This window comes from Anomaloglossus baeobatrachus, chromosome 6, assembly GCF_048569485.1.
Source record: "Anomaloglossus baeobatrachus isolate aAnoBae1 chromosome 6, aAnoBae1.hap1, whole genome shotgun sequence".
Classification (NCBI taxonomy): domain Eukaryota; kingdom Metazoa; phylum Chordata; class Amphibia; order Anura; family Aromobatidae; genus Anomaloglossus; species Anomaloglossus baeobatrachus.
Genome location: NC_134358.1, coordinates 190001644 through 190028644, shown reverse-complemented (window position 1 = coordinate 190028644; position 27001 = coordinate 190001644).

Below are 27001 nucleotides of genomic sequence, written 5' to 3'. Positions count from 1 at the left end.
AATGGATTGTTGATGCCATTGTAGATAAAAATGAAATAAATAAGAACCTTACAAGCTGGATTTGACTCCAATATCAATGCATACAGAATTTGACTTTCACTACGGAGTGAAGACAATGGATCAGATGATTTATTAGTGAAATGTAAGAAAATAACTACATTCTTATTTATATCATGCATATAACTATCGGAAGAAAGTTGTTCTGGCAGATACTTTAACCTAGTTTGTATCACAGAATCTGTAATGGGTTATAGGTCTAATTTGCAAAAAATAATATTGTTCTTATCACTTTATAGATGTAAATGATTGACTGATTTTACAAGTGTGTGAAGCATAACTCAGCACTGCAAAAGTTTGTGGCATATAATGTAGTATATTTATTTGTTTTGACTATATCTTTATAATTATTGTCTATTGAAAGGATATTTCTTTCTAACAAAACAAAGAGAGCATCTGTCTTCAATTGCAAATGTAATAGAATATCAGAACTCCATTATCAACGATGACACAGCCGGCTCTAATATGCTTTGGGCAAAACACAAATATGTGCCAGCAGTTTCAGTATAACTGGCAGATGCTTTATCATGCAGGAAGATGTATGAAACTAGAATACACTGAACATGAGTTTAGAGGCTTCAGGGAGAAAAAAAAATGATAAATCCAAGTGTATATAATATACTTTAGATCATGACTTTGGAGAGTGAATCTGCTCAGTTACAAATATTCCAAATATCTAAATAAAAAATTGCAAATTGTTTACAAGACATGTGGAGAATATATTTTATAATGATCCTTTAGATACAATCATGAAGCAGAATAGCACATACATATCTATTTCAGCATATGAATGTGACACTATTAGCAGTTTTGCCTCAAATTGGTATTTTACGATAACAACCATACTGTATCTATTGTAATTGAAAACTTCATATTGTGAAACAAAACTATTTTAATGAGATAAGTATATAAAACTTTTTTTTTTGCCACTCTATAGAGAAAAAATATGACAAACTGGAGGATTAGGCTATGTGCCCACGGGAGATTAAACCTGCGGATTTATCTGCGGGAAATCCACGGATTTTCTGGATTTTCCAGATAAATCTGCAGGTTTTAGCATGTACAGACACTCCCCATGTTATCCTATGGGACATGGGGAGTGCTGTGTCCATGCTGCGGATACGTGCAGCTGTGAAACTTGCTGCGGATGTCCCGCAGCTGCACGTAATTGCATGTTAATTATTTCTGCGGAATTACCTGCGGAAATCCCGGCTCTCCACAATGGAAATAGAGGCCTGGACTTCCGCAGGTAAGTCGCATGAATGTCCGCAGGTTTAACTCAGCTATTTTGCTGGAATACCGCAACTATGGATAGCTGCGGATTCCGGGGAGCTACTGCGGAAAACCTGCGGATATATTTGCAGGTACAAACTCCCGTGGCCACATAGCCTTACCATTATAGAGGTCAGTATATATAAAATTGTTCCCGAATGATGATCCAGAAAATGAAGTATTTCTCAGAGAAACTTATTGCCATTACACATTTGTTAGACATGGTTATTAATTTTGTATGTATTGGAACAGCAAAAAAAGCTGAGACAAAAAAGACAAATTGGTCATAATTTCACACAAAACTCCAAGAAATGGGCCTCACAAAATTGTTGGCATCCTCATAATAATATTTGGTTGCATACCCTTTCGAATAAATAATGGCAATCAGCAACTTTCTATAACCATCAAGAAGCTTCTTCCACTTCTCAACTGGAATTTTGGACCACTTATTTGTAAAAGGTTCCTTCTCCCAACAACAAAGTGATTTAGATCTGGACTCATTGCTGGTCACTTCAGGACTCTCCATAACTTTATTTCCAATTATTTCTGAGTGCTTCTTGAAGCATCTGTGGGGTCATTGTCCTGCTGTAGGATCCATGAGTTTCTAACAGTGGGCACTACATAGTAACTCAAACTCCTTTGGTAATCTTCATATTTTATGATGCCTTGTACGTAGTCAAGGCACCCAGTACAAGAGGCAGTAAAACAACCACAAAACATCTTTGAACTTTCAGCATATATGTCCGTAGGTACTGTGTTGTTTTCTTTGTAGGCTTTACTCCTATTTTAATAAACAGCAAAATGATGAGGTTTACCAAAAAGCTCTATCTTGGTTGCATCTATCTACAAGATACTTTCCCAGAAAGATTTTGGCTTACTCATGTACATTTTGGCAGACTGCATTCTAGCTTTTTGGTGTGTCTGTGTCAGCAGTGGGGTCTTCTTGGGTCTCCTGCATAGCGTTTCCACTTAATTTGTCTACCCATGTTGTTTCTGTTGCTTAACTTATAGTCTTGGGACTAGGTTCCCAAGAATAATTATGATTTTGTCACAGCAATGATAGACTTGCATCTCTTCTCCTGGAAACCTATTTTACAAAAATTACTGCTGTGGATTTAGGCATAAATACTAGAGCTGAACAAGTGGAAATTATGATCTTGGAGGTGTTAGAGAGGGAGAGTTCTACAACACCCAAAGGTATTTTTCCTGTTTATATCTTTCACAGATCCATAACATTCCCTTCCTTTTCACTATACCTCAGGTTCAAATTTTCAATAAATTGGTCAGAGTAATTCAGGGCCATACAGGAGTGGGTGACAATGTAACTCAGGAACACCGCAAAGCACTTAGAAAATTAAGGTGTCTTGGGAATTTAGTATTTAAATTTGCATATAGAGAGGACCATGTGATTATCTGACCCATTGGGAAGTATGAAAGAGAAGCATTCAGGCAACTTAAGGATTGGGATGAGTACCCTCCCTTATCATATAATCCACAAACTACCTTCTCTAGAGTACTCTTTTAAATTTTTGACAGGGCATTTTCTCAGGGTATTATCCGTAAAAAGGGAAGGTTTAAGTGTAAAGTGTCCAGTGATTACCACCTTTTACTATGTTTCCTAAGTTCATAAGGACCCTCCAAACCTCCTGGATATGATTATCTCTAGCATGGAATGGGTTTGTGATTGAGTGTGTAAATTTCTTGAACAGTACTTACACCCATTATTAGAAACCTTAGCCTCCTATGTCATACATTCTGGGTAAAAACTCAGGAGGATTGATGGTCTCTCCCTGGAAGCAAACATGTCACTGGTGACTGCAGATGTGGAGTACTTATACGCTATTAATGCGCCCGCGGGGTCTTTGGGGAGTCACTTATTACTGGGCCGGTTTTGGGGTTTTGGGTTGTCACAGTGGCCTGGTCCGGCTCTGTGATCAAGTGTCAAGCAAGTGATGGAGGGGATGATGGTTATGATGGGAGTAGTTATCTTTTGTGACAACACCTGTAGTATGCGGCCAGGAGAGAAGCCACCGCTGTGCAATGTCTCTCTCTGCTGGGGCGAATGGTAACTCAGGTCTGATGTTATAGCTCTCCACAGGCAGAGCTAGGCCCCAGGGAGGATGTTGGGAGTAGTTGTCTACCCCAGTGTGGGAAGTACAGGGCGCGGGAATTATCAGATGACACAGCGATTGCAGTTTAAGAAGTTTACTCACTGAGTTGCTCCTGCCGTTGGACTGCCAGACTCCACTGTTATGGGCTGCAGATGATCCCGTATAATTTGGGGCTGGTACCGGTGGGATACTTCATGAGTGCTTCTTCCCTGAGCTCTGTTGTGTGAGTCCCTGCAACTTGAAGCTACACAGGGACTCGAGTCCTTGGGGTGGTTATGTTCCCCGTCCTGCATAGCAGGCAGCGAGAGTCCGTTGATTCCGTTGAGGCCACCCTATGGTCACGGCTCCTGGCTCAATATGCTGCTGTGCTCCGGGCGTTGTTGTGGGCCAGAAGACTTGAAATCCTCTGCCAGGCGGATTCTGCTGGCAGGCTATGAAGAGTTCACCAGCCTTGGGGTGCACACCCTGAGATGTGCGCCGGTCCTGAGGCAGCTATTAACTCTTTCCTCAGTGACCATGTTCTCCTGCATCTCAATTGGTTTCTGGTGATATCTTGACTCTCAAGTCTCTCGAGTCCCTCTATTCTCTGCCTGTGTGTGTGAATCCTCTCTCCCCTGGAGTGTACTCACTCCTGGTTCTGGGACAAATTCCTCCAGCTGCCAGTCCTCAGGTCCTCTCTCTTGCAACTATGCTTCCTTCTGCCTCCTCAGACTGTCTGAGTGTGTGAGTTTGCTGACTCACCACTTCCCTCTTTCTCTGTGGTGCTTGCCCCCCCCCCCCAGCTTCCTGAACTAGTGAGCAGAAGGTCCACTGCATTAGTGATGGCCACCTTCCAATGTCTCTACCCTAGCCCAGTCCCAGTGAGAGGGTATCTGACTGTGTGTTTTGGTGGATTGTGAATGAACGGTACCGACCTCCTCCTTACCCAGGATGAATACTTCACCTGTGGTAAGGCGCAGTACACTGTGGCGACTGAAGCCTCAGGGGGCACCACACTATCATTAACCATTTTGATGGATGAGAGGCTGTTGAGTTTTACCTGAATATTAGTAATTTAGATAGCTCACTGTGCACTCCGATTTTGTAACTTTTACAATTCATTTTAGCCCATAATTATTTAATTTTCATAGATAGGGCTTATTTCAGAAATGCGGCACTGCGATGGGTATAGCATGCGTGTCATCATACGCAAGTTTGCAGTCACATGAAGTGGCTGCAGACTTATCATTTTAGACCGGACAACAACATTAAAACTGTTCCCAGGAATTTCAAGTTGTGCCATAATTGCAACACCAGTGACGTAAACTTAAGTGCCATTCACAGGGTACATTGTGGTTATAGGGGAGGCGATATCAAGCATGTACTGGTGCAGCTTAAGGTCATTGGATTGTTACTTTGGGCACAATGACCCCTTCCGGCTTCAATGAGAATCTGAGTTTCATCTAATTGTTCTGACTTTCAGCTGCTCTTTTGGATTTTATTTGTGTTTTACTCTCCTTTATTATTCCAGTAGTTGTTCGTTGAATATGACCTATGGTATGGACACTGCTATTTTTTCCCATCCATTCTTCTCATCATCCAGATTGACAATCTGCATTTTAGCCTCAGCTTTTCGTTTTTCGATATGGAATTTTCTCAACCTCTAATATTTTTTTCATCATTTTTGTTTTCTTATATTCTTTTACTTTCTCTTCCTGTTTTCCTTATTTTCCTTTATTCCTAATCTTCCCTTTGCCCTCCAACCTTTTTTATTTTTCAGTTTTCCTTTTTCATTGTTGTTTGATATTGCACCCTATACTGCATCATTTATTTTTCTTTTATTTTTAACAATTTTGTCTCATGTTTGTCCTCCATTATTCATTGCTGATAAATATAAATACATACAAACTTGCATACAAAAACCTTTATCATTAGTATTTTATCCATTATTATTTCTAGAAAGCCTTCACTTAATTTTCCTTTTCCCTCTTTTTTGTTCTCCTTTCATGTTGTCATGATTTACATTATTATGACTTGCCCTCACTTTATCCCATTTCAAATATAGCCAGTTAGTTGCACATTTGCATCAATGCTCCAATCTACCTGTGTTTCTAATGACATCTACATGTGTCCTCTGACATTAAAGGAACTTTATCCTTTACCCGCATTGTCTCCGGGTGTTACGCACTGAGGTGCAGCGGTGCCTCGGTCGTCTCCTATTAGGACCCCTGCCGTTCCTAGGTTGACACCTGAGTCCCTGTTTCATGCCTGAAGGCATTCTACGTAGTTGGCTGCTGCCCATCGTGTGGGTAGGACATTTTGGTGTTCTGAGTCTAAGAGTGGAAAAGCGCTACTGCTCATGCGCGGGAGTCTAGTGCTGTGTTTACCTCTATACTATATGCACATATGTACCAGGTGGCAGTATCAGATTGGTAGCAGGTGACATCACCGCTGACGCGCTGCCATGCTATTGGTTATAGGTGAAGTCACTACTGACACACTGTCATCTAATTTTTTTGCCACGGACATCACCGCTGAAGTCAGTGACATGTGGTTGCCGCTTATTGGCCAAGGTCCTGGCTGGGATATGGCTCCTCCTTGTTTGGGGTGGAGTGGAGGTTTTAATAATCCTAGGAGATCGCATGTGAGTGTGCAGTCGTCATTGTGTGGAGCTTTACACTTCTAGCAACACACTTGCCAAGTCGTCACTTAGACTCAGGGTTAGGCACCGAGGTCCAACAGGACTGGTGCAGGGTCAGTGCTCAGGCTCAGAGTCAGGCACTGAGGTCCAACAGGACCAATACAGGGCCAGTCCTTTGGTTGAGAGTTAGGTGCCGAGATCTGACTAAGCCTGTCATAGATAGTGGTTAGCTGATAGTGCCTAGAGGCTAGTCAGCCAGGTAGTTACTGAATGTCTTAGGGATCAATCCCCAAGCTTCTCCTGAGCTCATTCTGACTCCTCTGCTTAGTGGAATATGGTTAGTGCTCTATTAATATTGCCTAATACATACTGTGTGTGTGCTATACCACCCTCTGTGAGGTAACAGAGGTTCAGGTACTATAGCTAGACAACAATCATGTGACATTTAACACGATAGCTGTACATCTTTGTTAGGTGTTCTTCTGACTCCTTCCCTGGCCTTGTACCTCCAGCTGCAGCTTTGACACCACTACACGGTGGACCCTGACTGCTGATAGGAGTATATTCCCATCTATTATCCTATCAGGCAGCCTCACCATAATAACAGGATTCCTGAAAGTAAGAGACATGCAGTCGGAGTCCTGCCTCTCATGGGCCTTATCATTGTAGCGGTAATCCCATACACCTGATGGCATGTATACTTATTTCATGAATGCCTACATAGCCCCCCAAGAAATCCTACACGAAACACATATTGGAACTACTGACATATAGTATGTCCAGATATGTCTCTGTATGGGTAAACACTTGTCACTTTACACATGACGATATTCTGGTTTCTACTATTGTCATTATACCATCTTTCACATTAAAACTTTGCATGTATTAATTTATATACATTGACCTTTTTCACTTTGTATTAATGGTCTTGATAGTTCAATATGTAAGCCTTGTACTTTTGTCTGTGGAAGCCGCCTAGTGGTTACATCATAGTGCTACTGTTATAATGTTTAAGCTACATTCACATGACCGTTCCGTTTTTGCGGTCCGCAAAAACGGTCCGTTTTTTTCACGGATGTGTCCGTGTGGCATCCGTGTGACATCCATTCAGTTCCGTATACGGTCCGTGTGTCATCCGTGTGACTTCCGTTTTTTTGCGGACCGCAAAAAACGGAAGCATCAACAAAGATAAATAGATGAGTAGATATAGAGATGGATAGATAGATATAGAGACAGAAAGATAGAGGGATGAATGAATGACTGGATGAATGAACAGAGTGATAGATAGATAGATGAGAAAGACATATATAATGTCCTACCCCCCTGCATATTCTAAGCTGGCACCCTTTAGTGACTTTCATGTGGCACTAAAGGGTGCTTGGCCTTGCATTTAGCCAAAAAAAAATAAAATAAAAAAAAACGACATGGGGCCCCCCTATTTTTTGTAGCTAGCTAGGGTAAAGCAGACGGCTGCAGCCTGCAGACCACAGCTGGCAGCTTCACCTTGGCTGGTAATCCAAAACAGAGGGCACCCCACACTGTTAATTTAAATTAAATAAATAATTTAAAACAAAAAACATGGGGTCCCCCCCAAATTGGATCACCAGTCAAGGTAAAGCAGACAGCTGTGGTCTGGTATTCTCAGACTAGGGAGGTCCACCGTTATTGGACACTCCCCAGCCTAAACATAGCAGGCCGCAGCCGCCCCAGAAGTGGCGCATCCATTAGATTTGCCAATCCTGGCGCTTCCCCCAACTCATCCCGATGCCCTGGTGCAGTGGAAAATGGGGTAATATATGGGGTTGATGCCAGATGTGTAATGTCACTTGACATCAAGCCCTGGGGTTAGTGATGTCACGGTGTCTATCAGATACCCGACATCACCAACCCAGTCAGTAATAAAAAAAAAATAGACAACAAAAAAAGTTTTATTTGAAAAAACACTCCCCACATTCTCTCATTCACCAATTTATTGACAAGAATAAGCAAATCCAGGTCCAGTGTAATCCAATAAGGGGGGCTCCCACGGCGATCCATACCATAGTCAATGTCCCAGTCAACCCCATTGGCTGGGAGAGTAATGCAGTGACCTGAGCTAACATCAATAGGTCAGCCCAGGTCACTGCAGGGGATGACGAGCGCTGTTGTCAGGAGGATAGATGAGATCATTACCTGCTGTGAGGATCTCCTCCTCTGCTGACGTCAACACTGTCACTGACTTCTATGCCCACCGCGTTCTCAGCAAAGAATCGCGGGAGCCTGTGACGTCACCGCTAGTGACAGTCTCGGGCCGCCCGCGAGACGTGATGTGAGAACGCGGTGGGCATAGAAGGCAGTGATAGCGCTGACGTCACCAGAGGAGGAGATTGTCACAGCAGGTAATGATCTCATCTAACCTCCTCATAGCAGCGCTTGTCATCCTTGTGGCTGCACGAACTGCTGTGAGAAGCTGCTGACACTGCAGGGGTGGGGCGACACTGACACTCTGCGGGCAGACACGGGGATGACGAGCGCTGCTTCTCATCACTGCCCGTGCAGTCTGTGTCCTCCTCCCTGCCAGCCCCGCAGCTACTCGCACTGCTGTGCGGGGAGATGCTGACACGCTGCAGTGTGAGGAGCTGCTGATATTGCAGAGGGGGGGCGGGCAGACACTGACACGCTGCTAAGCGAGCAGCTGCGGGGATGGCAGGGAGCGGGACACAGACTGCACGGGCACCCGTCGGAGGTCACGCGGAAGTGCTTCCGTGCGGCTTCTGTGGATTTTGTGGACCCATTGACTTGCATTGAGTCACGGTCCGCTATTACGGAACAGAATAGGACATGTTCCATAATAACGGAACGGACATACGGCATCCGATCTGTTTTGTTGTAAGATCGGATGCACACGGAGGTGTTTAAATGTGTCATCCGATCCTACACAAAAGACATTGAAAAGATGGTCCTGTCCGTGGGTCCGCAAAAAAACAGGAACTTAACAGAACAAACGGAACGGTCATGTGAATGAGCCCTTAATCAGATCCATTATTATTGGTTTACTTCTTATCATGTGTGTATTTATACATTGCTACCCTACTATTTATTCAACTTACTTGTACCTTGCGTTGTCTAAGTTTGTGTCACTTTTGACCCGCTACAACTTTTTATGGATATTTATTAGGTTTTCACTATTTTTTTATGTTTCCATTAAAAAATACCTTTCGTACTTATCAATAGGTTTCATTGGCACTCTTGACTTTTTTGAAGGTAATTTACTCTATTTTTTCTTATTTTTATTAAAACTATTTGTGCAGTCAAAGCATAATTCCACAACACTACCCGCCATTCTGCATATATCAAGCATGCCTTTAAAAATATTCACCTGGTTTTGTGAGCTGTATGATGTTTGTGTACCCTCAAAAATGCATGTTTCACATCAGCAGCACAGTCTTTCACTATGAAACATGGTGGGCAGACAGCAGAAGTGTGGTTGGTGAGGCTGTGCAGTGACAGTGGTAGTGGCAGACGCTACACAGTAAAGTATTAGGTTGGGGCTAACAAAAAGATGTCTTATAGCATAGGGCCTACAATAGCAGCCAAAGCAGCAGCTATAGAGTCTAGCACTATGACAGAGTGGGCAGGCAGTCAAGAGATTTTTGATTGGTGCTGCTATGCAGTGGCAGTGGCAGATGCTTCACTGCAGAGAATTAAGACTGGTTAAGGAGATATCTAGCTATAATGGGTCACCTGAGCACTGAAATCCGCAGTACGGTTTGGCACTATAAAGAACAGTGGGCAATCAGGAAATTAATGTGCAGATGCAGTGGCAGCAAAAGAAGTTGCATAGTACAGAATTATGATGGGTCAGTCAAGGAGATATCTGTCAGTGTAGGGTCAGCAATGGCTGCCCCAGCAGCAGCAGTAGTAAAGTAGAGATGACATAATGTAAACAAACAGAAGGAAAAGATGGAGCATAGCTTGGCCTTACTCATTTTGCTGGTCAGTTTGCTTTCCCCACAGGAGCAGGTTATGTAATTTCATGAGCTGATTGAGTGACATATTTCCCAGTCAATGTGGGCCAGGATATACTCAGCTCTTTTTCCCAACAGCACAGCCTGGAAACTACAAATGATTAGTTTATTGGCAAAGTGGAAAAAATTCTATAGCGAAAAAGCCAGCATAAAGGAATTACCACCACCATCACCACCACAGCTTTCAGGAATTGTAAAGACTTCTATCTCAATAACAGTAACAAAATCAGTTGCTCCAGAGCTGACTGAAAAACAAGCAGATTTTGGCCCAGAGCCTATTTTAGCCACTCATCACCTCTGGTGACAACACCAACACTCATCCTCTGAGGACAGCACCTTCTTGGCACCCTTGCATGGTTCACAATTCTTGTCCACCATAAAATAGTTATCATTATTATCATCATCATCATCCCAGATTCGGCTGACAGTTGCCCCTGTGTGGGAAATGGCATGAACTTATTTCCCACTTTCCCTCATGACTGCTATTTGCTTTGGCTCAAAATGCTGTTACCATTGTAACCCTACTATCATGGCTTGAAGAGCAAGCAATAACACTTGGCATTCGATTTTTGTCCTCCATTTCCTCTGGCCCTTTATCTTCTAAGTTCAAAAGACTGATTGTTCATCTCTTACAATAAATCAACAAGAAGTAATTGCTCTAGTAGCATCCCCATAGTTCTGGGAGCACTGTGAATTAGAGGACTAAGCGGCTGAGAAAAATCAGGTCTCCTTGATAGAATAAAATTCTGTTTTGTACAACTTTGAGTGTTTTGGTGGTGGGAAAGGTGGACTGTGTAAGAACACTGACTCAAGCAGAGGTCACATCATCCTGTTGTGAGATAAGAGATGTATACATGTGTACTATATCACAGATTATAGGACTATACATGCTACATTCCACTTCTAACTTAAATAAAGAAAAATAATGAAAAGAATTGTGGATGAAACAGGCAGCAATGCTTTAATAAGGGGCTAAATTGTAAATAATTAAATAATTAACACTTTAAAACCAATAAATATAAAAATATTAAAACATAAAAAACATTAAAAAATTAGACAAGCTGTCAAGCTTGACAACCAAAAACTTAATAGAACAGCATGGAAGAAACATCTTTTTTTGGAAAACCAAAAAAATTAAGTAATTAAAGAAATTTTAAATTAATTTAAAGAATTTTTTTTGCAACACATGAGAACTTACTGGAGAGTCAGGAGGTCTAACGAATAAAAAAAATCGTCAATATAATGAAGCAAACCATCTTAAACATTGCCAAACAAGATGAGCCAATGCAGAAAAGATGAAACTGCTTCCAAATATAAACAGGAGAGCGTAAAACCTATAGGAAGGCTTTTGTAAAAGAAAAAATAGCAGCCAAAATGAAAACCCAATGAGATAAAATGGATGGGGTTAATTGGTAGTTTCCCAAGAAAAGATTTGATATCTACTTTGTGCCATTAAAGAGCCTCTGCCGCCACACCTTATCATATCAATTGCATAGTCAATATTTGACTCAGGACATTGATTTGTCAATATAGTCATTCAATGAGGCTATTTTTTGAAAACTATTGGACTCCTTTTTGGGAACCATACCTAGAGAAGATGTTATGAAATTCACAAAAGGCAGATCTTTATAGTTAATGACAGATTACTTTGCTGCCTAAAAACTAATGGTGAGTTTTGGGGGAGCAAGAGGTTCCACCATAAACCCACATCTTTTACCCCCATTTTAAATTTCTATGAACTGACATTTTTTGTCAGAATTGCTCAACATAACTAAACTGAGCCATTTCACCGAAATTCTTATAAGTCTCAAGAATGCTATCCATATGATGAAAGAAACGACTACATTTACTTAGGAACTTTGCACCTAAAATTGATGTAAATATACAAAGTGCCTGAAGCTAATTATGGAAAGTTCTAGAAGCATCTCTCCTATGTTCCTCATCTTTTTCATCTGGTTTTTATCCAGCTTAAATGACTATCTTGTTTACATTAATAATAATGATACTACAGTGGAGGAAAAAAAATATTTAGTCAGCCACCAATTGTGCAAGTTCTTCCACTTAAAAATATGAGAGAGGCCTGTAATTCACATCATAGGTAGACCACAACTATGAGAGACAAAATGAGAAAACAAATCCAGAAAATCCCTTTGTCTGATTTGGCAAGATTTTTTTTGCCAAATTATGGTGTAAATAAGAATTTAGTCAATAACAAAAGTTCATCTCACTATTTTGTCATATATCCTTTGTTGGCAATGAGAGAGATCAATTGTTTTCCGTAAGTCCTCACAAGGTTGACACACACTGTTGGTGGTATGTTGGCCTATTCGTCCAATTAGATCTCCTCTAGAGCAGTGATGTTTTGGCTTTCTTACGAAGCCACTTGTTGCGCTGGGGGTGTGCTTGGGATAGTTATCATGCTGGAAAAACAGGCATGTTTCATCTTCAATACCCTTGCTGATAGAAGGAGGTTTGCACTCAAAATCTCACGATACATGGCCCCATTCATTCTTTCATGTACATGGATTAGTCATCCTATTCCCTTTGCAGAGAAACAGCCCCAAAAGATGATGTTGCCACCCGCATGCTTCATAGTAGGTATGGTGTTCTTTGGCTGCAGCTCGGCATTCTGTCTCTTCCAAACATGACAAGTTGTGTTTCTACCAAACAGTTCTACTTTGGTTTCATCAGACCATATGACATTCTCCCAATACTCTTCTGGATAATCCAAATGCTATCTAGAAAACGTCAGACGGGCCCAGATATGTACACATCTGGCACTGCAGGATCTGAGTCCCTGGCAGCGTAGTGTGTTACTGATGTTAGCCTTTGTTACGGTGGTCCCAGCTCTATGAAGGTCATTCACTAGGTCCCCCCGTGTGGTTCTGGACTTTTGTTCACCGTTCTTGTGATCATTTTGACCCCATGGGTTGAGATCTTGCGTGGAGCCCCAGATCAAGGGAGATTTTCAGTGGTCTTGAATGTCTTCTATTTCCTTATTATTGCTCTCACAGTTGATTTCATCACACCAAGCTGCTTGCCTATTGCAGATTCACGCTTTCCAGCCTGGTACAGGGCTACAATTTTGTTTCTGGTATCCTGAGACAGCTCCTTGGTCTTCACCATAGTGGAGTTTGGAGTCTGACTGTTTGAGGTTGTGGACAGGTGTCTTTTATACTGATAACAAATTCAAACATGTGCCGTTACTACAGGTAATGAGTGGAGGACAGAAGAGCTTCTTAAAGAAGATGTTACAGGTCTGTGAGAGCCAGAAATCTTGCATGCTTTTAGATGACTAAATACTTATTTTCCACCATATTTTGCAAAAAAAAAAAAAAAAATCTTGCCAAATCAGACAAGGTGATTTTCTGGATTTGTTTTCTCATTTTGTCTCTCATAGTTATGGTCTACCTATGTTGTCAATTACAGGCCTCTCTCATCTTTTTTAAGTGGGAGAACTTGCACAATTAGTTGCTGACTAAATACTCTTTTCCCCCCACTGTAAATCAATAAAATAATTTAAAATTTTGTTTTTAATAACCAATCAAAGATGAAAACCAAGGGGAGATATGTCACAAGACAAAGCTACCTTCAAACAAGCCACATTAACACCACTTTTAGGGATAACTAAGCTATCATGAAGTGCAGCAGAAGTAGATTCCAAAGTATTAACCCTGTCAGCCCTCACTCTATTAGCAGTGCTAGGCACATATCTAACAAAAGCATTACCAATGTATTTAAGTACATCCTGTAACAATAGGTTATTTATATCTTCCTTTCAAGCAGTGGAAGACCCCCAATTAACATACCCTGTTCCATGCCTTCTTAATGCTCAGACACCATTGCAAGTTCTTCAGGCATTTGACTAAATACCTTGGATACTGGACCTCATTCAGAGCCAGCCTGCCTTTCAGTTACACAGCGACCTGAGTTGGAGGCAGGGGAAGGGTTAAACCCAAGGAACCAATCATCTGCTTCCACATTGCTTCCAGCCACACTAAATAACCTTGTGTTCAAGAGGCTTGTGGAGCTTGTCACTTAAGCAGCTGATGTTCCTGTCTTCCAGCAGTGCTATGATTTCCCTACTGCCAATAAAATGATCTGGACACATGTTTTGGTGCATCGATTAAGTCTGATGCCAGATGGCATTTAAGCTAGAGGATCAACACCATTGCTCTACTCCCAGACTCCGCTTGCCTCTGATGCTGTCTCCTGTTTCTTGCGACAGCGATTCTCAGGTAAAGCTGGTGAGTCCTATACCTGACAGGCACTCATAACTCAGAACCTTCCTTTTCCTTTGACATGATGTATTGCAACGTGTGGTAATACCTTGGAAATATATTGCTTCTGCAGGCTAAAGTCTGATCACCATCCAGGCAGTGGCACAGCCATTTTTCTCCACGTGATGACCTGGGTCTCACCATCAGATGACCAATCAGCTCTTTAATCCTAATAAGAATCTTCAGATGCACAGTAACGAATGCTTTGCTTCAGGCATCTGGGGAGGCTTAATATGAGACAACATCGTGCCTTCCAGCTGTTCCATAAATCCCAAGGGTTTAAAACCAGACAGGAATGTATGTCAAGAAGTTCCTTTTGTGTTCACTAACCAGGCATTCCCACAAAGCTCCATGGAGAGTAAACTTAATCCTTCAAGAAGACTCAGAAAACAAAATATGATTAAGCTAAAAATAGACATTCACAACTACTCAGGCATTATAATCCTATGAGACCCTTTTGCTTAGGTAACAGGGGCTTCACAAGGTTTTCAAAGTCAAACCAGCTATGTAGAAACAGCTTTTCCCTATGTCACTTGTATTTTGGGATTTTTATTAGTGATGAGTAAGCACTATCATGATAGGTACTCATAATGAGCAGTTGGTGATTCAATGAGTGCAACTCGAGTACCTGAGTATAATGTTGGGGGGACTCTAACATTTTTCTGGGAAATCTTGAAAAATGTTTCAGTCCTCCATTGATTTCCATTATGATATATATACCACAGTCATGCCCATCCAAGCATCAATCTGCGATGCTTACTGTTTACCTGCAAATTTGATGCAGAAAATAAACTGCAGCATGTCAACTGTTGGTGCATTTTTTCCTGCGTTTTGTAGCACTTCTATCTACTGACTTCATTAAGAAAATGCATGGCACAAAACACATCAATTTTTAGTTGTATTTTTTGTGCATTTTTTCTGCCAGAAGGTACAAATTTCATGCAGAATATTTCTGTACCAAACATTCAGTGTGGGCACATACCCTTAAAATGACTTAACACTTCCATTTTCAATGTCTTAATCATTATTATAGTAGTACAAAACAATCCATTTTTTTTTTGTGTGTGTGTGGAATCAGTTGTGTGCACTACCTCTATTTCAGCGCTATAAAAGTAGGAAATGGAACTGAATGCCCAGCATCAACTTTTATACTGGCTGATATAGATTGGATGTGTTGGACCATGCAGAGAAATAGCTCCAAGGCATTATGGGGAAGTGTACCAGTCCTTGCCAGATGTCATTAGCCCACTTTGGAACTTTTCATCAGTATGTGTGGTTACATCAGGCTTTTTTGGGGGGCAAATACACACAAATCAAATAACAAACTGTTTGAAATTACGAGGTCCTGTGAATTTCAGGAAATTAGACTCAAATTGGATTATTTTTTAATCAATCTCATCATCTCTTTTAATGACAAAGGCAGACTTTGTTTTCATTGAACTAGTATATGTTAGATATGAAATGGAGTTATGCAGAATATAATTTATGTATATATATATATTAACCTATTTATTTTGAAACTGATCAGGGCCCTCACTATTCTTGGCATCTGTTGAATTGTGTTACTCTCTAATGTCTTATATTGTCCATACATGTCCCCTATAAATTGTAAAGTGCCGCGGAATATGTTGGCGTCTTAGCAATAAAAAAAATTATTATTATATATTTAATCTTTATTTTTTTTATTTGGAAACAGAAACAATTAAATAGTGAGCAGGGGCGGTAGAGGTAGCCTGGCAAGAATGACAATTTGGAAAGTACCAATTGATGGTAATATGAACCAACTGATCCTCTGTTTTCCTGGAAAATTATTCTAAGACTAGAAGTTATTTTACTATATAAACTAAAAAAAGAAAGGAATAAAGAAAATTATAGGAGACAATTTGACAGACAAAAAAAAAGTGTGTGATAGCACCAAATCTTCAGAAATATTTTTAAAAAAGTGTTAAATCAATAATTATTCATCTGTCATCCTTACTGATGGATCTGTTATCCTTACTAATTTCTAATGCCTTTCATTTATAATATGTATTTCCAGGTGCAATGACATGTTCTTGGTGAGTTAACACTAGAGTTGAGCGCGGTTCGTGGTTCGTGGTTCTCCAGTTCGCGGCTCGAGTGATTTTGGGGCATGTTCTAGATCGAACTAGAACTCGAGCTTTTTGCAAAAGCTCGGTAGTTCTAGAAACGTTCGAGAACGGTTCTAGCAGCCAAAAAACAGCTAAATCATAGCTTGGTTTCTGCTGTAATAGTGTAAGTCACTCTGTGAATCAAACTATTATCACATTTCAGTGTATAGTGTGCGTGAACAGCGCCTTCAGATCACTGCTGTTTCTATAATGGCGATCGCCATTTTTTTTTTTTTTTTTTCTTGTCTTCCTTCCCTAAGCGCGCGCGTCTTGTGGGGCGGGCCAGCATGTCAGCCAATCCCAGACACACACACAGCTAAGTGGACTTTGAGCCAGAGAAGCAACGGCATGTGTGATAGGATCTGCATGTCACATGTCCCTGCATTATAAAACCGGACATTTTCTTCACGGACGCCATTATCTGCCTTCTGCGTCTTTGGTGTCAGACATCACTGTCGCAGCTCCGTCTTCCTGAGTCCTATAGCCGATACAGCTGTATGCGCTGCATACACAGCGTTAGACAGCTTAGGGAGAGCACTTTATAGCAGTCCTTTTAAGGGCTCCAACCGGCAGGGTCAGAGAGCCATAGGTGACAGGTCCTGCAAACAGCAACAGCGTCTGTGTAGCCCAGGTCAGGGATTTCCTACCTGCATTTCACCATTAGGAGGGAATAGAAAGGCAGTCTTCCATTCCTCTACCCAGAGCACCACAATCCTGCCACTGTACCCTCTTGTCCTCTGCACACTCCAACTGATAACTAAGCCATTATACTAGCAAACACTCAGTGTACCTAGTGGCATCCTATACGTGGCTATTGGACTTTGCTATAGTCCCACTAGTGCAAAGACATTTGCAGAGCGCGTCTGCCTGCATTGCACACTACAACTCATTCTAACCAAGCCATTATACTAGCAAACACTCAGTGTACCTAGTGGCATCCTATACGTGGCTATTGGACTTTGCTATAGTCCCACTAGTGCAAAGACATTTGCAGAGCGCGTCTGCCTGCGTTGCACACTACAACTCATTCTAACCAAGCCATTATACTAGCAAACACTCAGTGTACCTAGTGGCATCCTATACGTGGCTATTGGACTTTGCTATAGTCCCACTAGTGCAAAGACATTTGCAGAGCGCGTCTGCCTGCGTTGCACACTACAACTCATTCTAACCAAGCCATTATACTAGCAAACACTCAGTGTACCTAGTGGCATCCTATACGTGGCTATTGGACTTTGCTATAGTCCCACTAGTGCAAAGACATTTGCAGAGCGCGTCTGCCTGCGTTGCACACTACAACTCATTCTAACCAAGCCATTATACTAGCAAACACTCAGTGTACCTAGTGGCATCCTATACGTGGCTATTGGACTTTGCTATAGTCCCACTAGTGCAAAGACATTTGCAGAGCGCGTCTGCCTGCGTTGCACACTACAACTCATTCTAACCAAGCCATTATACTAGCAAACACTCAGTGTACCTAGTGGCATCCTATACGTGGCTATTGGACTTTGCTATAGTCCCACTAGTGCAAAGACATTTGCAGAGCGCGTCTGCCTGCGTTGCACACTACAACTCATTCTAACCAAGCCATTATACTAGCAAACACTCAGTGTACCTAGTGGCATCCTATACGTGGCTATTGGACTTTGCTATAGTCCCACTAGTGCAAAGACATTTGCAGAGCGCGTCTGCCTGCGTTGCACACTACAACTCATTCTAACCAAGCCATTATACTAGCAAACACTCAGTGTACCTAGTGGCATCCTATACGTGGCTATTGGACTTTGCTATAGTCCCACTAGTGCAAAGACATTTGCAGAGCGCGTCTGCCTGCGTTGCACACTACAACTCATTCTAACCAAGCCATTATACTAGCAAACACTCAGTGTACCTAGTGGCATCCTATACGTGGCTATTGGACTTTGCTATAGTCCCACTAGTGCAAAGACATTTGCAGAGCGCGTCTGCCTGCGTTGCACACTACAACTCATTCTAACCAAGCCATTATACTAGCAAACACTCAGTGTACCTAGTGGCATCCTATACGTGGCTATTGGACTTTGCTATAGTCCCACTAGTGCAAAGACATTTGCAGAGCGCGTCTGCCTGCGTTGCACACTACAACTCATTCTAACCAAGCCATTATACTAGCAAACACTCAGTGTACCTAGTGGCATCCTATACGTGGCTATTGGACTTTGCTATAGTCCCACTAGTGCAAAGACATTTGCAGAGCGCGTCTGCCTGCGTTGCACACTACAACTCATTCTAACCAAGCCATTATACTAGCAAACACTCAGTGTACCTAGTGGCATCCTATACGTGGCTATTGGACTTTGCTATAGTCCCACTAGAGCAAAGACATTTGCAGAGCGCGTCTACCTGCGTTGCACACTACAACTCATTCTAACCAAGCCATTATACTAGCAAACACTCAGTGTACCTAGTGGCATCCTATACGTGGCTATTGGACTTTGCTATAGTCCCACTAGTGCAAAGACATTTGCAGAGCGCGTCTGCCTGCGTTGCACACTACAACTCATTCTAACCAAGCCATTATACTAGCAAACACTCAGTGTACCTAGTGGCATCCTATACGTGGCTATTGGACTTTGCTATAGTCCCACTAGTGCAAAGACATTTGCAGAGCGCGTCTGCCTGCGTTGCACACTACAACTCATTCTAACCAAGCCATTATACTAGCAAACACTCAGTGTACCTAGTGGCATCCTATACGTGGCTATTGGACTTTGCTATAGTCCCACTAGTGCAAAGACATTTGCAGAGCGCGTCTGCCTGCGTTGCACACTACAACTCATTCTAACCAAGCCATTATACTAGCAAACACTCAGTGTACCTAGTGGCATCCTATACGTGGCTATTGGACTTTGCTATAGTCCCACTAGTGCAAAGACATTTGCAGAGCGCGTCTGCCTGCGTTGCACACTACAACTCATTCTAACCAAGCCATTATAGTAGCAAACACTCAGTGTACCTAGTGGCATCCTATACGTGGCTATTGGACTTTGCTATAGTCCCACTAGTGCAAAGACATTTGCAGAGCGCGTCTGCCTGCGTTGCACACTACAACTCATTCTAACCAAGCCATTATAGTAGCAAACACTCAGTGTACCTAGTGGCATCCTATACGTGGCTATTGGACTTTGCTATAGTCCCACTAGTGCAAAGACATTTGCAGAGCGCGTCTGCCTGCGTTGCACACTACAACTCATTCTAACCAAGCCATTATACTAGCAAACACTCAGTGTACCTAGTGGCATCCTATACGTGGCTATTGGACTTTGCTATAGTCCCACTAGTGCAAAGACATTTGCAGAGCGCGTCTGCCTGCGTTGCACACTACAACTCATTCTAACCAAGCCATTATAGTAGCAAACACTCAGTGTACCTAGTGGCATCCTATACGTGGCTATTGGACTTTGCTATAGTCCCACTAGTGCACAGACATTTGCAGAGCGCGTCTGCCTGCGTTGCACACTACAACTCATTCTAACCAAGCCATTATACTAGCAAACACTCAGTGTACCTAGTGGCATCCTATACGTGGCTATTGGACTTTGCTATAGTCCCACTAGTGCAAAGACATTTGCAGAGCGCGTCTGCCTGCGTTGCACACTACAACTCATTCTAACCAAGCCATTATACTAGCAAACACTCAGTGTACCTAGTGGCATCCTATACGTGGCTATTGGACTTTGCTATAGTCCCACTAGTGCAAAGACATTTGCAGAGCGCGTCTGCCTGCGTTGCACACTACAACTCATTCTAACCAAGCCATTATACTAGCAAACACTCAGTGTACCTAGTGGCATCCTATACGTGGCTATTGGACTTTGCTATAGTCCCACTAGTGCAAAGACATTTGCAGAGCGCGTCTGCCTGCGTTGCACACTACAACTCATTCTAACCAAGCCATTATAGTAGCAAACACTCAGTGTACCTAGTGGCATCCTATACGTGGCTATTGGACTTTGCTATAGTCCCACTAGTGCAAAGACATTTGCAGAGCGCGTCTGCCTGCGTTGCACACTACAACTCATTCTAACCAAGCCATTATACTAGCAAACACTCAGTGTACCTAGTGGCATCCTATACGTGGCTATTGGACTTTGCTATAGTCCCACTAGTGCAAAGACATTTGCAGAGCGCGTCTGCCTGCGTTGCACACTACAACTCATTCTAACCAAGCCATTATACTAGCAAACACTCAGTGTACCTAGTGGCATCCTATACGTGGCTATTGGACTTTGCTATAGTCCCACTAGTGCAAAGACATTTGCAGAGCGCGTCTGCCTGCGTTGCACACTACAACTCATTCTAACCAAGCCATTATACTAGCAAACACTCAGTGTACCTAGTGGCATCCTATACGTGGCTATTGGACTTTGCTATAGTCCCACTAGTGCAAAGACATTTGCAGAGCGCGTCTGCCTGCGTTGCACACTACAACTCATTCTAACCAAGCCATTATACTAGCAAACACTCAGTGTACCTAGTGGCATCCTATACGTGGCTATTGGACTTTGCTATAGTCCCACTAGTGCAAAGACATTTGCAGAGCGCGTCTGCCTGCGTTGCACACTACAACTCATTCTAACCAAGCCATTATACTAGCAAACACTCAGTGTACCTAGTGGCATCCTATACGTGGCTATTGGACTTTGCTATAGTCCCACTAGTGCAAAGACATTTGCAGAGCGCGTCTGCCTGCGTTGCACACTACAACTCATTCTAACCAAGCCATTATACTAGCAAACACTCAGTGTACCTAGTGGCATCCTATACGTGGCTATTGGACTTTGCTATAGTCCCACTAGTGCAAAGACATTTGCAGAGCGCGTCTGCCTGCGTTGCACACTACAACTCATTCTAACCAAGCCATTATACTAGCAAACACTCAGTGTACCTAGTGGCATCCTATACGTGGCTATTGGACTTTGCTATAGTCCCACTAGTGCAAAGACATTTGCAGAGCGCGTCTGCCTGCGTTGCACACTACAACTCATTCTAACCAAGCCATTATACTAGCAAACACTCAGTGTACCTAGTGGCATCCTATACGTGGCTATTGGACTTTGCTATAGTCCCACTAGTGCAAAGACATTTGCAGAGCGCGTCTGCCTGCGTTGCACACTACAACTCATTCTAACCAAGCCATTATACTAGCAAACACTCAGTGTACCTAGTGGCATCCTATACGTGGCTATTGGACTTTGCTATAGTCCCACTAGTGCAAAGACATTTGCAGAGCGCGTCTGCCTGCGTTGCACACTACAACTCATTCTAACCAAGCCATTATACTAGCAAACACTCAGTGTACCTAGTGGCATCCTATACGTGGCTATTGGACTTTGCTATAGTCCCACTAGTGCAAAGACATTTGCAGCACGTCTGCCTGCGTTGCACACTCCAACTAATTATAACTAAGTTGCATTGTCAGGGATATTTATTCTTTATTATTCTGCTGTTAATAAAGCTAGACCACCACTGCAATCTTCACCACCTCTCAATTTTTACTACCACATTTTCAGTCCACAATCTTGTCGCAATCAACATGAGTGGCAAAATGACAGATGCTGGTGGAAAGGGGAAGAGGCGTGGTGGAAAAGGCAAAAAAGGTTTTGTCCGTGGGGAAGGTGGCAAAGCTCCATTATCATCTGCTGAAGATAGACCATCTACCAGCAAAAGTAAGATGTCTACTACTTACCGTGGACAATCCGATGTGCTCCCTTTTTTACGGACACGAACAACAGGAAGAAAGGTAGATGATGGGCAAAAAAGGAAAATGCTTGAATGGATCTCAAGTGGTCCAACAAGTGCCCTCTCAGCCACTTCAAGTACCGCATCCAAAAAACACCAGTCCTCTGAGTTGTCATCCCAATCACACTTGATTTCTCCCAGCTCTGAAGTCTCCATCAGCCCTGCACAGTATGGTGGAACTGAGATGGCTGAGTCTGCAGAGCTGTTCAGTCACACTATAGCCTGGGAATCAGAGGTCTGCTCCCAAGCTACAGTGAGTACAGAACAGGAAATGGTCTGCAGTGATGCCCAGAACCTTTGTGACTCAGATTCAGGCCGTGAGGACCAAGTTTCTGAGCATAATGTTGACCCTTTGTCACAAACTGTAACACCTGTGGTTATAGACAATGAGGAACATACTGATGAAGATGAGACGCAGATACCCGATTGGGATGACAACTTAAATATTCCGTCAGGGCAAGAAGAGGCTCGGTCTGAGGGGGAGGGGAGTGCAAACACAACAATTGATGATGACGTTCTAGATCCCACCTACTGTCAACCCCCAGTCAGGCACTCGAGGAGGTCAACAGAGGCGGTGGAGGAGGATGCAACCGACGACGAAGTTACCTTGCGCCTTCCTGGACAGAGTCGGAGCACTGGTAGCACGTCTACAACTGCATCCTCAGCCACCACTCTGCCTATGAGCATTATTCGGGGTGGATCAACAGGTCGCATGGCCTCTAAGCCTTGCCTAGCCTGGTCCTTTTTTCACATCGAAAAAGATCGCCCAACTCATGTGATATGTAACATTTGTCATGATTCTCTTAGTAGAGGTCAAAAGCTCAGCAGTTTGACAACTTCTTCCATGAATCGTCACATGAATAAATATCATAAGTCCCGGTGGGAAGCTCACCGTGCTGCAATGCGGCCTAGCGGAGCGAACCATCCACCGCCCGCCCCTTCCACTGCATCCGCGCGCTCTTCATCTTCTAGGACTGTGGGGACAGCTGCCACACCTGTTTTTCCACGCAAAACTTCCACCACTGTAACCGCAACAGGCAGTTTGCTTGTAAGGTCGTCAGTTGGTTTGGAAGGGGAAACAAGTGAGTGTGTACAGCTCTCTCAGACATCGATAGCACCAACGTTGGATGAAGGCAACATCATGTCTCCGCCTGCACTTTCCTCACAAACCTGCATTTTTCCAGGGACACCCTACTCAACACCGTCTACACACAGCAGCCAGATCTCTGTCCCTCAGATGTGGTCAAATAAAAGGCCACTTCCTCCGACCCATGACAAAGCTAAGAGGTTGACTCTATCCCTCTGTAAGCTGTTGGCTACCGAAATGCTGCCTTTCCGCCTAGTGGACACACAGGATTTTAGAGACCTTATGTCTGTCGCTGTGCCCCAGTACCAGATGCCTAGTCGCCACTACTTCTCTAAGAAAGGTGTGCCCGCGCTACACCAGCATGTCGCACACAACATCACCGCTTCCTTGAGAAACTCTGTGTGTGAACGGGTGCATTTCACCACCGATACTTGGACCAGTAAGCATGGACAGGGACGTTACATGTCGCTGACTGGGCACTGGGTAACTATGGTGATAGATGGTGAAGGGTCTGCTGCACAAGTCTTGCCGTCCCCACGACTTGTGTGTCAATCCTCTGTCTGTCCAAGTTCCGCCACTGCTTCTGCATCCTCCACCTCATCTGGGTCCTCCACCTCCGCCCCAAGCCTGCCTGGTCAGGCCACCAGCGTTCTCACTGCGCAGAAGGAATCACGCACCCCTCATTACTATGCTGGCAGCAGAGCGCAACGGCATCAGGCGGTCTTTAGCTTGACATGTCTTGGTAATAAGAGTCACACAGCTGAGGAGTTGTGGTCAGCTTTGCGGTCCGAGTTTAATAAATGGTTGTCTCCACTCAAACTGCAGCCTGGTAAGGCCGTGTGCGACAATGCTGCAAACCTGGGTGCGGCACTTCGCCTGGGCAAGGTGACACACGTACCTTGTATGGCTCACGTGTTGAACCTTGTCGTGCAGCAATTTTTAACACACTATCCCGGCCTAGATGGCCTTCTGAACAGGGCACGAAAACTGTCAGCTCACTTCCGCCGTTCAAGCGCCGCAGCAGAGCGACTTGCATCGCTCCAGAAGTCTTTCGGCCTGCCGGTTCATCGCCTGAAATGCGATGTGGCGACACGCTGGAATTCAACTCTCCACATGTTACAGCGACTGTGGCAGCACCGCAGAGCCCTGGTGCAATACGTCATGACGTATAGCCTGGGCCAAAGAGATGCAGAGGTGGGGCAGATCACCCTGATGGAGTGGTCTCAGATCAAGGACCTATGCACCCTTCTGCACAGTTTCGACATGGCGACGAATATGTTTAGCGCTGACAATGCCATTATCAGCATGACGATTCCAGTCATTTACATGCTGGAGCACACGCTAAACACTATTCGGAGTCAGGGGGTGGGACAACATGAAGGGGAGGAACTACAGGAGGATTCATATGCGCAAGGGACAACAACATCACCAAGGTCCAGACGTTCATCATCACCAACGCAGCAGGCATGGGACCATGGGGGACAGGGATCGACAAGGGCGCATAGTAGCAGGCGAAATGTTGAGCAAGGTGCAGGAGAACATGAAGAAATGGAGGACGAACTGTCCATGGACATGGAAGACTCAGCGGATGAGGGAGACCTTGGTCAAATTTCAGTTGAAAGAGGTTGGGGTCAGATGTCAGAGGAAGAAAGAACGGGTAGCACCTCTATGCCACAAACACAGCATGGACTTGGTCCGCATGGCTGCGCAAGACACATGAGTGCCTTTTTGTTGCACTACCTCCAACATGACAGTCGTATTGTCAAAATTAGAAGTGATGATGACTACTGGATTGCCACACTATTAGATCCCCGGTACAAGTCCAAATTTTGTGACATAATTCCAGCCATAGAAAGGGACGCACGTATGCAGGAGTATCAGCAGAAGCTGTTACTAGATCTTAGCTCGGCTTTTCCACCAAACAACCGTGCAGGTGCAGGGAGTGAATCTCCCAGTTGTAACTTGACAAACATGGGACGGTCTCGTCATCTTCAACAGTCTACCCGTACCAGTAGGACCTTTTCTGGTGCCGGTAACAGCAATTTTATGGAATCTTTTCATAATTTTTTTAGACCCTCTTTTGCAAGGCCACCAGAGACAACAAGTCTGACACATAGTCAACGGCTGGAGAGGATGATACAGGAGTATCTCCAAATGAACATCGATGCCATGACTGTGCAACTGGAGCCTTGCTCCTTTTGGGCTTCAAACCTACAAAAATGGCCAGAGCTCGCAACTTACGCCTTGGAGATTTTGTCGTGTCCAGCTGCCAGCGTTGTCTCTGAACGTGTATTCAGTGCTGCTGGGTGTGTGCTGACAGATAAGCGCACGCGTCTGTCCAGTGACAATGTGGACAGACTGACGTTCATCAAAATGAACAAGTCATGGATCCAGAAGGAATTTACTACCCCTGTGTCATCCTGGGGAGAGTAAATGCTTGTGGATTTGGAATGTGCTTGATGCAAATCAAAACATCCTGTTTGCAACTAGGGCCCAAGTGCTGCCACTGATGGGGTGGGTGTCTGTGTGGCCCAATTTTTGGAAAAAAGGGAGACTCCGCTTGGAGTAACCCTTGCTTGCTGTGTTTTTAAAAGAAGCCAAGATGAACAGAGCTGGGATCAGGAAAGACTTTGCTACCTACCCCGGTGTCATCCTGGGGACGGCTAAGAATAGCGTATTTTTGAATGTGCTTGATGCAAATCAAAACATCCTGTTTGCAACTAGGGCCCAAGTGCTGCCACTGATGGGGTGGGTGTCTGTGTGGCCCAATTTTTGGAAAAAAGGGAGACTCCGCTTGGAGTAACCCTTGCTTACATTGTTTTTAAAAGAAGCCAAGATGAACAAGTCATGGGTCAGCAAAGACTTTGCTACCTACCCCGGTGTCATCCTGGGGACGGCTAAGAATAGCGTATTTTTGAATGTGCTTGATGCAAATCAAAACATCCTGTTTGCAACTAGGGCCCAAGTGCTGCCACTGATGGGGTGGGTGTCTGTGTGGCCCAATTTTTGGAAAAAAGGGAGACTCCGCTTGGAGTAACCCTTGCTTGCTGTGTTTTTAAAAGAAGCCAAGATGAACAGAGCTGGGATCAGGAAAGACTTTGCTACCTACCCCGGTGTCATCCTGTGGACGGCTAAGAATAGCGTATTTTTGAATGTGCTTGATGCAAATCAAAACATCCTGTTTGCAACTAGGGCCCAAGTGCTGCCACTGATGGGGTGGGTGTCTGTGTGGCCCAATTTTTGGAAAAAAGGGAGACTCCGCTTGGAGTAACCCTTGCTTACATTGTTTTTAAAAGAAGCCAAGATGAACAAGTCATGGGTCAGCAAAGACTTTGCTACCTACCCCGGTGTCATCCTGGGGACGGCTAAGAATAGCGTATTTTTGAATGTGCTTGATGCAAATCAAAACATCCTGTTTGCAACTAGGGCCCAAGTGCTGCCACTGATGGGGTGGGTGTCTGTGTGGCCCAATTTTTGGAAAAAAGGGAGACTCCGCTTGGAGTAACCCTTGCTTACATTGTTTTTAAAAGAAGCCAAGATGAACAAGTCATGGGTCAGCAAAGACTTTGCTACCTACCCCAGTGTCATCCTGGGGACGGCTAAGAATAGCGTATTTTTGAATGTGCTTGATGCAAATCAAAACATCCTGTTTGC